Source organism: Muntiacus reevesi, unplaced genomic scaffold (genome assembly GCF_963930625.1).
Source record: "Muntiacus reevesi unplaced genomic scaffold, mMunRee1.1 SCAFFOLD_110, whole genome shotgun sequence".
Taxonomy (NCBI): domain Eukaryota; kingdom Metazoa; phylum Chordata; class Mammalia; order Artiodactyla; family Cervidae; genus Muntiacus; species Muntiacus reevesi.
In genome coordinates, this window is record NW_027078036.1 from 147324 (window position 1) to 163812 (window position 16489).

Here is a 16489-nt window from a genome sequence, read left to right on the forward strand (position 1 = left end):
CTGAACCTCAGTCTCTTCATCTGTAAAATGAAGATGATAATATCTTCTCTTCCTACTTCACAAGGCTGTTCTAAGGATCAAATAACAGATATAACACAGCTCTGCATCCACTGAGTAAAGCGATATGCAAATATAAGAGAATGGCTTGGTCACTCACAGCTGAAGGAACTTACGTAAAGTCACTTTCCTGAGCTTAATCTCAAGAGAAGGAGAACATAATCGCTCAAGTTCTTTCTAGATCAACTATGCTATGACTGTTTAAGTCTACTTTGATTTTCTGTTATTTTCTGGTTGTACTGTAGTGCACACAACATTTCCCTTTGCTAACTTTTTTTCCTAGGGAAATAGAGAAATTAAGCTTTAAACTATGTGAGCGGTGCAGGTGGCTAATATGAATTTCCCACTCTGATTCATAAAGACACCGTCCTAATTAAAAAACTTTTCATTTCAAAAACTTTTACATTTGCTTTGTCACATGCACCATATGGAACATACTTGGATTTTTGTCCTGGTCCATGCCTTGTTCATGGGCTTCTTGCCACTCCCAACAGGTTTCACAGTAAGCTCGTATCTGTTCCAAAAGATGAAGGACTCGGATTTCACGCCTGCCTCTCTTGTCATCAGGCTGTGAGTGAATGATGTTGTGGAGTGCTGCACTGGCCCTGGCCAGAGCCTCTTTACCGCCCCAGGAATTGCTCAACAACACAGAGTCTTTGTCATTGCCGTGTAAAAGCTGGAAGAGGAGAGGAAGACATCCAGACTGTCGCATGGATATACAGCTGTCTTGGGAGCTAGACATAGCTAGCAAAGTTCACGACATATCATCCTTATCATGAGTACCAAGCATTGACAACAATGAATACACCATTTCCACCTGTGGGCCAAATGAGTTTAGAAACAAAATTATGACTTTAATAGCCAAAAGCCAACACCAATGAAGTGATGAATGGGATATTAGCTGTAACTCAAACAAAAACAGAAACAAAAACAAAAATCTCTTTCCAGGATGAAGTAATGAGCGTTATTTCAAAATCCATATTGCTATAATCATTATCACCATCTTCTTTATGAGTAAATATTAGTAGTGGTAGTATATAGTCATAAGGAGACAGTAGGTTCTTGCATACCTAAACTGCTATTATCTGGATCAGTGGGTGAAAATCTGTTATCATAATGAAAGACAATCAACTGATTTTTCTCTTTCTCACATCTCCCCCACCCACCACACACACACACACCTACCAACACATACAGAGCAAGAAATGTGGTTTATCTAAAATTCTTTACACAATTAAAAATTTTACTTTTTAAAATCTACAACCATAATCAGTAAAATGTTTTTTAGCAATTACTATTTACTAAGTACTGGTTCTAAGCAATTGCTAACCGTCACCAGATTATAATATTGTTAAAATTATGATATCTCCCTTATACATGTAAAAGTATTTTCTCATAAAGGGATCATATAGGGATGATCCCTGATCATATAGAGATACAAAGTCAATATTCTTATTTAATTTTTTTTAAGCAGCTGGTAAGCATCATTACTCCCTTCCTGTAAATTCCAAGAATTTACTCAGAAGCAGATCAGAAACAGGAAATAGCACCCAGTCATCCTGTCCTGTGATCAACCGCATTTTTTAAAAGCAAGAGCTACTGTGTGAAAGTTGAGGCTATTATAGAAATGCATCATATCTATAAATTAGTGGTTCCAAACCAGGGGCAACTTTAGCCACCTTGAGACTCTTCTGGTAATGTCCTACTATTTGCAAGTGAGCTGTGTGACACAAGCAGGTTACCAGAGTTCTCTGAGGTCCAGCTGTCTCAGCTGCCAAACAGAGTAATTTACCTAATAGGGTTTTCTTTGTGAAGATTAACTAAAGTCACACATGTATACAGGACAGTAGCTGGCATTCAAAAATGTAGTAAGGTCTTAATATTATCATGCAAAAATCACTCCAAAAGGAAATGGTATTCAAGCTGCCAGTTTTCAAGCAATAGTACTCTTATATATTAAAGGTTTTCTTTACAGTAAAAACTACTCGTGTTGGACAGACTGGGGTGGAATTCTAATTTAATTACCATCTTTTTGGCTTTAGTATTCTCACTTAAAAGAGGGGCAAGAATAACACATTCAAAGGGTTTTGGAAAAGATCAGAGATAGTTTACGTACAAGTCTTAGCAGTTACTGGCATATTAGTGATCCCAAGTAGTAACTATTGTGAGTTACTAAAAGGATTAAGTTTTATATTAATAATATCACTGCTACTCTAAAATTCATTTCTTATATCGACATTAGTTATGTAATGCTTTTCCTCAGAGCCATTATATTACTAAAGTAAAGAAAGAGTATGTAGAATATGCTATGAAAACAAGGAAGTATTTAGATGTAATGGAAAATATACTGTTTAAAAAATAGTCCCCGTGCTCCAAATGTAGTGCTTCAAAGGAGGCAGACACAGACTGCATGGGCAGGCGCGAGGGCCCTGGGTCAGAAAACGCTCTGTAAAGAAGGAAAGCCCAAGAAGAGCTCTGCAGGCTGGCGAGGACCCTGAGGGTCACTGTGCAGCAGGGTGGGAAGTGGAGGGCTGCACCACTGCAGCCAGGGCAGCCAGGCAGAAAGTCACGGGGAGGGGAGAGCTCAGGGGGGCGAGCCAGCTGTGGGCTGCACCTCAGGATGCTTGCAGAGACCTGGCTGTCATTTCTTTAAGAGACTGCGATGATGGAAACAAAAGAATACTTAAGCCAAAATTAAAAGAAGCATGAAGAATGTTTTAGTAGAGCACTCAGAGTTCTAGCGACAAGACTCTATAATCCGTTACCTTGGTTCCCAGATGACTGGTCAGCCTTCAAGGAGCTTAATGTGTGCTACTAGAGCTCAAAACACTGGCTGTTTCATGATCTATTCGTGTACTTGACCCCTAGAAATTAAGCAAATTATAGACAGTATAATTTAGATTATAGATAAATATAGCTAGCTTCATGCTAAGATACTCCAAATGAACTGTCTTTAGGGTAAATAGCTAAATATACCATTAAAGTGTGAACATTTATAACTGCTCAAAATGAGTATTTTTATCTATAAACTTGAGTAGAATTTAGAGAAAGACTGAAGGAGGAAAAAAAAAAAACTGTTGTAAAAGACAAAGTACAATGTAGAAGAAACCAAACACTGAAGACATTCTAAGAGTAATATTCTTTCCCAAATCAAAAGGCATGAAACCATATTCAGCTAAATATACACTGGCTGGAAGAAAGCCCCATTGAGTGATGAAATGCTTCCCAAGGCCCACTAGACTTCACACTCCAGGATGTCTGGCTCTAGGTGAGTGACCACACCATCGTGGTCATCTGGGTCATGAAGGTCTTTTTTGTGCACTTCTTCTGTGTATTCTTGCCACCTCTTCTTAGCATCTTCTGCTTGTTATGTCCATACCATTTCTGTCCTTTCTTGGTGCAATGCTAGTCTGTAGGAATGTAAGTGAGTAAGACACCCCCACCCTCGCTGCATATGGAGCCTGGACAGGTTGCTCAACATGTAAACACACAGTGCCGTGACGAGTGCAGGTGTGCAGACAGGAGTGGCGGGCACTCAGCTCAGGATTGTAGAGTAAAGGGCTGTCTGACTGTGAACGACAGAGAGGTGTCTCCTTAAAAAAGAGGAGGGTCAGCCACACAGCAGCTCAGATGAGGCAGAGGCCCTAAGCACAGGTCACAAAGAATGTGTACGTGTGTGTGTGCCTGTGAGAGAGAGAGAGAGAGAGAGAGAGAGAGAGAGAGAGAGACAGAGAGAGAGAGAGAGACAGAGAGAGAGAGAGAGAGAGAGACAGAGAAACTGACTCACTTGGAGATTAAGAGCTTCTTCTGATTGCAATAAGGAGGATGGAGTTGAGGGACCAAGACTCAAGATAAAGAGAGCAGGTGGGAGACTTTTAAGGAAATTTTGGCAAAGGGCTGCTTTTGATCTACAGGAGGAAATGAATGACTCCTTATGCTGAAGCAAGCATACTGTCTTTAAGGATATCTAAATACTTTGACTGTTTCTGGTGGTGAGGATGTAACACAACCCGTAAGGAGCCTTGTCTTCTAGAATTCACCACCTTGTGAACTACTCCTGTGGTTAAGTGTAGGCCAGATTTTGTGTAAGGCTTTTAGCGAACAGACTGCTATAGATATGATGAGAAGTCACTTTCAAGATAAGTTTACAAAAACTGTGGCTTCCATCCTGGACACCCTCTCTTGTTCTTCTCTGAGGGATTGCCAGATACTACACTATGAACTGCTCTTTGCAGAGGCCTTGGTGGCAAGAAATGATACCACTGGCCGACAGCCTGGACATCTCAGGCCTGCTAACAGTCATATGGTGAGTTTAGAAGCAGATCCTCCCCTCATCAAATCTTGAAATGACTGTGGCCCCAGCCAACATGGCGACTGCAGCCTATGAGAGACCCTGAACCAGAGGCACTCAGCTAAGCTGCACCAGGATTCCTGACCTACAAAGACAATAAATGGTTGCTGATTTAAGCTGCTAAATTTGTCAGGCAGCAATAGATAACTAACATATTGTTTGAAACAGAAGAGAAACAAGAGGTTACATTACAAAGCAAGGAAAAACCCATGTCTACAATGAAACATGTTCTGACATTCATTTCAGTGTAGACATCAATCACCTTTAAGCTTCAGACTTAGTATCTTTCTATATAGATTCTTGATTTTGGGACACTCTCCACTCTGCTCTCCCAAACTCTCTAGCTAGAAACCTAGATGGATTTATTATAAGGAGATTCCAAGAGAACATTCCCATACCCATACTACCTATAAGCCAGAACTTGAGTCTTGAGAATCTTTCCTGGGCCTTTTTATTATGATTAAGTCTGCACCAACATCCTTCAGAGGGACCAGAGAAGCAGTAACCTGTAAGAAATGGTTATCGTTGTTCGGTCGCTAAGCCAAGTCTGACTCTCTGTGACCCCATGGACTGCAGCATGCCAAGCTGTCCTTCACTATCTCCTGGAGTTTACTCAAACTCATGTCCTTTGAGTTGGTGATGCCATCCAACAATCTCATCCTCCTTTGCCCCCTTCTCCTCTTGTGCTCAATCTTTCCCAGCATCAGGGTCTTTTTCAATGACTTGCCTCTTTGCATCAGGTGGCCAAAGTATTGGAGCTTCCGGATCAGTTCTTCCAATGAATATTCAGGGTTGATTTCATTTACTATTGACTGGTTTGATCTCCCTGTAGTCCATGGGACTCTCAAGAGTCCTCTCCAACACCACAGTTCAAAAGCATCAATTCTTCACTGCTCAGCCTTCTTTACAGTCCAAATCTCTCATCCGTATATGACTACTAGAAAAACCATAGCTTTGACTATATGAACCTTTGTCAGCAAAGTGACGCCTCTGCTTTTTAATATGCTGTCTAGGTTGGTCATAGCTTTTCACCCAAGGAGCAAGTGTCTTTTAATTTCATGGCTGCAGTCACCATTCGCAGTGATTTTGGAACCCAAGAAAATAACATCTGCCACTGTTCCCACTTTTCCCATCGACTTGCCATGAAATGATAAGACAGGATGCCATGATCTTCATTCTTTGAATGTTGAATATTAAGCCAGCCTTTTCACTCTCCTCTTTCACCTTCATCAAGCGGTTCTTTAGTTCCTCTTCACTTTCAGCCATTAGAGTGGTATCATCTGCATATCTGAGGTTGCTGATATTCCTTCCAACAATCCTGATTCCAGCTTGTGAGTCTCCTAGCCTGGCATTTCTCATGATGTACTCTGCATATAAGTTAAATAAGCAGGGTGACAATATACAGCCTTGATGTACTCCTTTCTAGATTTTTAACCAGTCTGTTGTTTCATGTCTGGTTCTAACTGTTGCTTCTGACCTGCATCTCCTTTTCAACACACATTAGAATCAAGCACTTCTCTATCTTCTGGTCCTCCTTTATCCACCTTTCAATATCCACTGCCATCAGAGGCACTCAAATGTGTGCCGAGGGGCCCAAGAAGGACTATGCCTGGCAGTTCAATCAGTACAGCTGGGACACAGTCAATTTCAACTACACTTGCTGGGTACAAATCCCTCTTCTATTATCTACTTGCTCACTTTAGGAAGGGACTCAAAAAACAGTATTTTTCTGAGAAAACAAAACAAAACAAAGTGACTCTAAGAAGTTCACCATAAAGGTAGCAACAGTCTCCAACTCTCTGTGAAACTGTGTAAGAGGGAGAAGAAGCAAAAGAAGCAAGCACCCTCCTCACCTTGCCTTTTTTCATACAGATGGTACACGGAAGTGGCCCAACAGTAGATGAGAAGTTTCTCTTTATTAAAGTACTACAGCTAATTCTACAACCCTTAGTGAATTAATAAAGGTAGACATTAAGTATATATGCTGTGAATATCACAAAAAGATGTTATGTGCTTTCTGGTGGAAGACCACTATGCTACCTATGAAAGTCTCAGGCATAGAATGAGGGCCTGAGACCAAATCTGATCACATTGCTAGACTCAATACCAATTTACAGGGAATACAGAAGACAGAGAGATAGGTCAAACTTCACCATGCAGATGTTCCTAGCAAAATTCAGACTATGGAAAACTTGAGAAGACAAATAACTTTGGTTATTCAATAAATATACAGCAAAAATCTAAGAGACAAAGAAGAAATCTATAGATTAAAAGAAATTTCAAAGACACACTAACCAATCTCTGTGCATGAACTTTATCTGGCCCTTGTGTCAAATAAATTTAAAAATTATGACATTTACGAAGCAACTGCAAATTTGAAATCTGATGCTACCGAGGAACTACTGTTAGTTTCTTTGGGAGTGTAATAATGGCATAATAGTTATGTATTCTAGGTGTCCTCTGGCTGCAGGACTGCTTTAGCAATTCTGGGCCTTTTGTAGTTCCATAGAAATTTTAGTATTATTTGTTCTAGTTCTGTGAAAAATGTCATAGGCATCTTGACAGGAATTGCATTAAATCTGCAGAGTGCTTTGGGACTTCGGACAATACTACCAAGCTACAGTAATCAAAACAGCATGGCATTTGTACAGAAACATGACAGATAGACACACAGACCAAAAGAACAGGATAGAGAACCCAGAAGTAAACCCACATACCTACAGTCAGTTAATCCTTGACAAAGGAGATAAGAACACACAACGGAGAAGAGACGGTCTTTTCAGCCAGTGACACTAGGAAAGCTGGACAGCTACATGTAAATCAGTGAAGTCAGCACACACCCTCACACCATAAACAAACAAGCCCCCAAAATCCCTCAAATTGTTTTAAAGACATAAGTATAAGACATGATACCATAAAACTTCTGGAAGAAAACATAGGCAAAATAGTCTCATAGTCTCAAATTATAGCAATATTTTCTTAGATCAGTCTCCCAAGGGAAAACAAATAAAAGCAAAAATAAATAAACGGGACCTAGTCAAACTTAAAAGATTTTTTTCCAGTAAAGAAAACTATCAACAAAACAGAAACACAGCCTACAGACTGGGAGAAAATATTTGATTGACAGTCAATATCCAAAATGTACAAACAGCTCATACAACTCAGTATCAAAAAAATAAAAATAAAAAATAAAAGCAACAAAAATCAAAGGATGGACAGAAGACCTAAACAGACATTCCTTCAAAAGGCATACAGATAGCCAACAAATCATGAAAAGATGCTCAACATCACTGATTACTGAGAAATTCAAATTAAAAATGGCCACCATCAAAGCAAAAAGTCTGGAGAGCATGTGGAGAAAAGGAAATCCTTCTACACTGTTAGTGGGAATATAAATTGGTACAGCCACAATGAAAACCGGTATGGAGGTTTCTTAAAAAACTAAAAATAGAGTTACCACATGATCCAGCAATCTCACTCCTGGGCATAAATCCAAAAAAGATGAAAACTCTAATCTGAAAAGATAAATGCACCCAAATGTTCACAGCAACACTATTTATATTAACCAAGACCTGGAAAGAACCCAAGTACCCATCAACAGATGATGGTTTTAAGAAGATACAATGGTTTAAGAAGTCACAAAAAAGAATGAAATACTGCCACTTGCAGCACCATGGATGGAGCTAGAGAATGCCATACTAAGTGAGGGAGTCAGACAAAGACAGACATTATATGAGATCACTTATATGTACAGTCTAAAAAATAATACAAATATATCTACACACAAAACAGAAATAGACTCACAGACACAGAAAACAAACTTACGGTTACCACAGATGACAGAGAAGGACAAATTAAAGGTATGGGATCAACAGATATAAATAATCCAAAAAATATGTATATGTTACTGAATCACTTTGCTGTAGAGCTAAAACTAACACAATAATGTAAATCAACTGTATTTTCAATTTAAAAGAAAGTATTCTTAGACACAGAAAACAAACTTATAGTTATTAAAGGGGAAATGGGAGGAGGGATAAATTAGGAGTATGGGATTAACAGATACATACACTTTGATATATATAAAATAAACAAGGATTTACTTTATAGTATGTGCATGTGTGCATGCTAAGTCGCTTCAGTCACATCCAACTCTTTGTGACCCTATGGACCATAGCCCGCCAGGCTCCTCTGTCCGTGGGATTCTCTAGGCAACAACACTGAAGTGGGTTGCCATGCCCTCGAGATCTACCCAACCCAGGGATCAAACCCGCAGCTCTTTTGTCTCCTGCACTGGAAGGCAAGTTCTTTACCACTAGCACCACCTGGGAAGCCCTAGCGAATTTTATTCAATATCTTGTAATAACCTAAAATGGAAAAGAATTGGAAAAATACAATATAACTGAATCACTTTGCTGTATACCTGAAACTAACAATGTTAGGAATCAACTACATTTCAATTAAAAAAATGTTATATTCTGTAAATACACAGTGAAGTATTTAATATTTAAGCAAAAAATGATGATGTCTGGGATCTTTTCCAAAAATAAAATCAGAGGACAAAGTATATAGGGTACCTGCAGATTACTCTATTACTCTGTTTGCCTCTGTATATATTTGAAATTTTCCATAATAACAGGCTTAAAAACATATTATTGGCAGTGGAAAAGGTTCTCCTACCATTTCATCTCTTTCCCAGTCTTGTTTGAACTTCATCACTACTTACTGGTTGTCTCACTAGAGATCTGGTTCTAAACATTAAATGGAAAAGCTGAGATCGATTCATAAATGAATTACACATAAAGTTATATACTAAGCAAGTAGGGATCTAGCCCATATAATTTATTTCTAGCTTTCTCTTTTCATTTAACATTCAAGGGAGATTAATCACAGATCAAAAATCCCTCTTTCTAGAAGGGATGTTAGTTATCCCTTCCAACCTACATATATTCATTGCTATTATCTACTATTTATTTATCAGGGACTGTGGGGATATAAAAATGAATAAAACTGGAAAGAATCTTTGTCTTTCTGGAGCTTACAATTTAGTAGGGAGAACAGAAATAACCACATAAATAAATATAAAACTGCAAATGTGGTCTTCAAGGTGAGAAGAACAAGCGAGGACAGCCTGTAATGGGATGTGAACAGTTCAAGCCTCTTGAGAGAAATCACGCTAAAGTTCAGACACACACAAACTGCTGTTAACTGAGTGAAGTGGGATGAGAAGGCACAAGAGGGAATGGGCAGATGGTGTGCAGGCTGCAGCAGAGGAAGCCGTCAAGGGGAAGTCCTGAAGGGCCAGCGTGGCAGGCGTGCTGAGAGCAAAGGGTGACAGACAGCTGGCAAGTTTAGGCAGGAGCCAGGTTATACAGGTCGTAGTAAGGCTTGTCTTTTTCTGAGAATCAATGGATGCCAACAAAGGATTTTACCAAGAGGGTGATTTACTCGTGAAAGATCATTCTGGCAGAGTGGCTGTGGGCAGGAAACCAGGTGAGGTACAATGAACTTCCTTCCCCAAGGGCACTAGGGCAGGAGCTTGATGGATCATATTACTGTGATTCTGAGAAAGTCAAAGAGATTATTTTCAGTTTTGTTAGTGTCAACTGTTTTGTCTCTGGAGCAAATAACAAAAGAAATGAACAAACCCCAAGAGTCTGACAGGTAAAGGGATTTTGGCATAACTGGATCACAGTCTCACAGACACACCTCTTATCTACATTAAGATCTGGAAGTAGCTGTAGCATCATTAATGTGATTTTGGTTTTTGTCTTGTAAGTTTGTTATGATTTTATCGCACACTAAAGTCTTACATTTTTAAATGAAGCCTATGGTTCTTTTATGGTTTCCTACTCACTTCATGATTATAAAAACTCTATGCTCATTTCCTTAACTTTTAATATTTCTAACAGTTTTCATTTGGGGGACTTCCCTGGTGATTCAGCGATTAAGAATCTGCCTTCTAATGCAGGGGATGTGAGTTTGACCCCTGGTCTGGGAACTAAGATCCCACATACTGCAAGGCAACTAAGTCCGAGGGCCACGACTTCTGGGCCTGCACGGCGTAACAGAAGATCCCGCATGCCGCAGGGAAGAAGATCTCACATGCCACGACTAAGACACAACATAGGTAAATAAGTAAACTGTTTTTTAAAGTTTTCATCTTTGACATTAAATCTAATATATTCAGAGTTAAATTCTGATATAAGAAATGAGATAAGAATTCAATTAAAAAAATAAATATTGAGCTTATTGGCTAGGTGAGGCTTTAAGGGATATAATAATTGAAATATGACCCCAAAGTATTAATAGTGGGTCTTAATCCTAAAGCAAAAAAAAAAGATTTTTGTCAAGAAGACAGAACTTCTTTCTACATATGTGTAGGAACACATGATAATCCCAGAGAACTCCCTAAGTAGTAGACAAAGAACCCAAATGTACTATTGGAATATAATTTTTTTTTGCCCTAATTTACCATCTGTAGAGTATTATCCAGTACAATGTGGACCAGTAATATTAAAATGAAGTATATTTTTGTTTAAATGTGGTAAATTTAAATATTTAAATTAAGTATGAGACATTTTAAGCTTTAAATTTTAATGAACTAATAGAACAAATAAATAGTATCATTAAAAGTAATCTATAGGCACTAAAGGAATATTTTATATCAACAGTAAGAAAATTTCCTTAAAATCAACTTAGTTGAAACTGTATTTTAAAAAATCATTCATTTAAAACATAAAATATTGCTTGAAAAAATGTGGCGAATACAGAACACTCCAAAGAAAAATACTCATTAGGATACATTCCAATCAAACTCTAATAGAAAACTGATGGCAGCACAACAAGATAATGTTCTACATTTTAAAAAATTGTCTTCCATAATTTTGCTAAAGATGATAATAGTAAATATGACTAGGGTATTTATTTACTTTTATTTTAATGGGCATTAGAATTGTTTATTTAAATGCTAGGTTTCTATAATCCTGGAATACAACTGAAGATGAAAATATTAACTCTTTATGATTTTTTTAAAAAACACAAAAATATCTTAGAATGCCACAGAGAAAGAGCAAATCTATTCAATGCAAGCAGTAATAACTAGGTCAAATCACATATGACCAAAATGCAGCTTAGTATTTATTTTTCAAAGAAACTCCACTCACATTAATCATTTTAGGCTAAAACAGAGACACATACTTTAGAGCTATAAAATACACTTGGAAATTTGAAAGCTTCATAGTTAAATATAATAAAGAAAAATGACATAGCATTTTAGTACTGAATTCTTCTGGAGATATCCATTTAGGAAGGAAACAGGTCATGTGAGAATCATCTCACTCAGTATTTCTTTTAAAATATTTACATAGTTAACTAGAAAAGAAATTAATAAAATAATCTATTTACCTGACCGCTACCCACAGTTGCCATGTTGATTTCTGCCACTCCTTGACCTTCATTCTGCCGTTCGGCTTCATGTGAGCCAGCTTCATGCTTGCTCTGAGATGACCTCTGTTAATATGGAGTTAACATCAATACATACAAAAACGGTGCATGCTTTCTCAGCCCACAGCTTTCCTTCTTTCTTGCTCTAAAGCTCTGAAGGCCTCAATGACACAGGTTCACAAAAGCACGGAGCTGCACTCCATAGCCTCCAGCGGGCTGTCAGCTGCCTGTCTCGGTCACAGCAAAGTGAAGTGTGTCCCTCGAACACTAGGGCTGCACAAGGCAAAGGGTTTTCTGAGACCCACAGAAACACCATCCTCCACCAGCTGTGCTCACATCACTATCGGGGACATAACCCAACTAGAGCAAATAACTGTCTTTTCCGCAAGGTCACATGGTTCTGGTATTTAATAGAGCTGCAAATATAGCAGTTACTATAGCTTATAAATACCTTCTATGTAAGTATATTTATACTTACACACACATATATTTTTATATACATCTGCTAATAAAAGTAATATGAAACCAACAGATAAGCTCTTAGATTCTAATATGAATAAAACCAAAACCTTTTCTAATGTAACCACCATCTGTTAGGTAAAGTGAAAGGGCAAGATTATATCCAGTAAAAGCAGTAATTTCAAGACAGATTATATCTAGTACAAAGCAGTCACTTTGAAAACTATCACCACAGAATCAAAGAAAGAAAATAATCAAGTATCTTTTATAGAAACAATTACCAGTGTGCCTCCTCTAGGAACATTATAGGCAAAATTAAAAATTACACATTAAAAATTGTGACATAATAATGGAAAACTATGTTACAAAATGGCTTCCACTGGAATTTATTTAAACATAAAGCTTTCCTAGACCATTTAAAATGTGACTTTAAAATAATTTACATATACTATTTCCATCAATAAACAAGTGTAAGTTATACATAGGCAAAAGAGAAGTAGTCCCAATAATTCAGAAACAAGAAAAAACAGTACCTTGGGAAAGTGATACCACAAAATTCAACAAAATCATCTAAAGCAGAGAATACAAAGTCAGTGAAGAGAAAAAATGAATCAACGAGCACTAAATCTACAAAGATTTGACACTGACATCACTGAAGATGTCAATATAAAAGTAATTATTGAGTATGTGCTATGTCAGTTACTTGCAATAGGGCTGGAGAACACAGTACTGACAAACCCAGGCATCGTTCAACGCACTCTTCCAGATTTAGTCTAGTCAGGGATGCTATCAAATAATGAAAGAAACAACAGTAAAGTTAAACACTTCGACAAGCACTCTGAAAAAAGAGCACAAGTTGCTTATAAGGATACATAACAGAGGGACATCAGACATTGTGGGAGTCAGGGGAAGTGCTCTCTTAGGAAGTATTGTTTGGACTGAGATCTAAAATATAAACAGGAGTTCTAGGAAACGGGATATGGCAGAGGATGAAGGAAACAGAGACCACATGCAAAAATTTAGGGAAATAGAGACCATATGCAAAGGAGCTGTGATGGGAGAAACGTGGTTTGCTCTAGGATATCAAAGAATTACAGTGTGAAGAGTAGAACAGAGAGATGGTTAAAAAAAGGAACTTAATGATTTTGTTGAATTTTAGTGTGATTCTCAGATGGCACTCATGCCCCCACATAACCAATACTCTAAAGGAAAAAGGTGCATGTATTCTGATCGTTTAAACTCAAATTTTGAATGGTCTAAGAAGATGGGAAACACAAGAGATCAACTTGCAGACTAAATATTAAAGTAAGTGGGAGATGACAGTCCTTTACACCCAGGGAAGCACTGATGCTTGGAGACAGAGGTCAACCTGAAGGACTGCACGACAGACTGGATACAGTGAGTGGAAGAAGAGATCTGGGGTCACAAACTACTCTTCTGTTTCTTAGCTCACACAGCTGAATAATGGTGGTACCATTCATGGAGACAGATAATACTAAAGGAGAAGGAGGATTTGGAGGATGTGGGGGTCACAAGGAGGACTTAGGAGGAGACCATCATTAGTTGTGCTTTGGTTACGTTGGATTTAAAATGCCTTTAAGACAATTCACCCACTTTAAGTGTACAACTCAATGACATTGAATAAACTTACCAAGAATCACTATATTTCAGTTTTAGACCATTTTCATCATTCTAAAAAGATCCTTCATGCTCATTTATAGGTAATCCCCATTCCCACTCACAGCTCCAAGTAACTATGACTCTGCTCTGTAAACTCGTCTTTTCTGTACGTTTATTGTAAATGGAATATACGGACTTACATGTCTAGCTACTTTTACTCAGCATAATGTTTTTGAGGTTCACCTCAGTTATAGTGTGTGTCAACAATTTGTTCCTTTTAATTGCCGAGTAGTATTACATTGTAACGGTATACATTTTATTTATTGATTTACCAGTTGATACACTTTTGCATTTTTCTACTTTTGGGCTACTGTGAATAATACTTCCATGAATATTCAAATTAAAGTCTCTGTGTGGACATATGTGCTCATTTCTCTTAGATAGCTAGAAGTGGAATTGCTGGGTCATATGGTAACTATACCTTTAATACTTTAGATAACTGCCAAACTTTTCCAAGTGGCTGAACCATTTTACATTCCCATCAGCAACATATGACAGCTTCTATTTATCCACATCCGTGCCAATGCTTATTGTTTTCCTCATGATTACAGCCATCCTAGTGAGTATAGAGTGATATAGCATTGTGGTTTTAACTTGACTTCCTTAACATCCAATGATGTCGAGCCTATTTTCATGTGCTTATTAGCCATTCCTATGAATTTTTCTGGTGAAATGTGTATTCAAATCTTTAGCCCATTTGTAAGTTGGGTTGTCTCTTTATTAATGAGTTATAAGAGTACTCTGCATGGGATTTTAAAAACTATTTCTCATTGGCTATTTTCTAGAGACTATTAAATCATGCCACAATTTTCCTTATAGCTCCCATCTTTTGGGGCCCCTCCCCCCCAAATGGTATACATTTGTCAGTAAATAACCTATAGAATACAAAAGAAAGTGGTAGGACTGGTTGCCTCATGTACCCTCTTGGAACTTCTGAGATTTGAATCAAGTGCAATAGTTATATCATCTGAGTTATATCCTGCATCTAGATCTTAAACCAGAATTGTTAGCAGGTAGGGCAAAGATAGTGTTATAAGATGCTTCATGGTGGAGAAATTATTTGGCAGACATCTTTTCTTCTCAGTACTGTATGTGAACTAATTTATGAGTATCTGATCCCGTTTTCTCCATTTTCTAGCTTCTCCTTCTGATAGTAATAAAGAAACAGCAAACAGTAAAATTAAAAACCTTTCTTTCTTAAATAAGACATGATACCTTCTTTTAGTTTATATTCACTGAATAAATGTAACGACTTAAGGCTATGAAAAATATGGCCATTTTTATAACAAAAAGAAACAAGAATAGACTAGGTTATGGTGGTAGACAGTTGGTCCCAAATCCAATGATATAAATGAAATCTTGAACAGATAAAAAAACACAAACAAGCCCCCAACCTGCAATAAACTTATAATTGTACTGATAATGAGAACTATTATTAACAAATGACAATTTTTCTTAGGAATTTCTAGAGGCCAGAATGTTGGTAACGTTTGGAAATGTACTGACAGTGAGTATATTATACCAGGCAAATGATGACCAAAAGAAGCCCCGTGCAGCAATACTAACAGCAAAGAAGGCTATTTAACACACATGAAAGAGTCAATCAAGTAGAAAAAATAAGTGTAAATATTGATTTAGAAATTTAAAAAAAAACAACCCTGTTGATGCAGCCAAACAGTAAAAATCATAATACAAGAAAGATGGTGAATAAAAGCTAACTATAACTAAAGAAGCTAGAAAAACAACAGCAAACACTCAAAGCAGAAAAAATATATATAAAAAGAAAATATAAATGCAGTGCTGCTCAATAAAAAACAAAAGTTGCCTCTCTAAAAACAGTTTTAAAAATAGAGTATAGTAATTTTGATCAAGGGGAAAAAAAAACAAAACACCACAGATAAACTACCCTGGAAACCCAAAGGGGCCATAATAACCAGAATGCCACATACAGCAATGCCAATGACATTGAAAAAGGAGTAAAGAGATAGTTTTGTTTTATTTTGGAAAGAAAAAAACAGTACTGAAGAGTTAATATTGCAAAAAGGACACAGTCTGTATATTACAAATATTTGGTTCATACTGACTTAAAACATCCAGATTAAACTACTTTTAGCAATATGACTATTACACTGAACTTGACTACTTAGCAAGTACATGTTTCTACATATTTCAAATTCAAATGTACTGAAGCCAAAGCTTCTAAGAGATTTAAAAAGCAAGGCATGCATGACCAGAGTCTTAAAAGACACTGTTTTCAAAATTATACTTTTTGACATTAGAATTAGTTGTCTTCTCTGTGTGTAAATGGGCTTGCACTAAGTTTCTGCCTCCAAACAGAACTGTTCATTATCCGGTCAGATTCTCAGGGCTGGCAGTAAGTGCTGTTGCTGTGGTTTACTTGCCAAGTCATGTCCGACTCTTTTGCAACCCCATGGACGGTAGTCCACCAGGTGTCTCTTTCTACTGGATTTACTAGGGAAGACTACTGGGGTGGGT

The 16489-nt window shown here is 37.5% G+C and overlaps 1 long non-coding RNA gene across 1 annotated transcript in view; it reads right to left on the reverse strand.

The window, feature by feature from the left end:
• Positions 1-682: 682 nt before the first annotated feature.
• LOC136155431 (uncharacterized) overlaps positions 683-16489 on the reverse strand; it is a 32963-nt gene continuing 17156 nt past the window's right edge. The window contains exons 3-6 of the long non-coding RNA XR_010660817.1: positions 11816-12127; positions 9841-9971; positions 2823-2921; positions 683-874 (exon numbers count right to left, since the gene is read on the reverse strand). This is a non-coding gene — a long non-coding RNA (uncharacterized lncRNA). The remainder of the gene's footprint in view (positions 875-2822; positions 2922-9840; positions 9972-11815; positions 12128-16489) is intronic.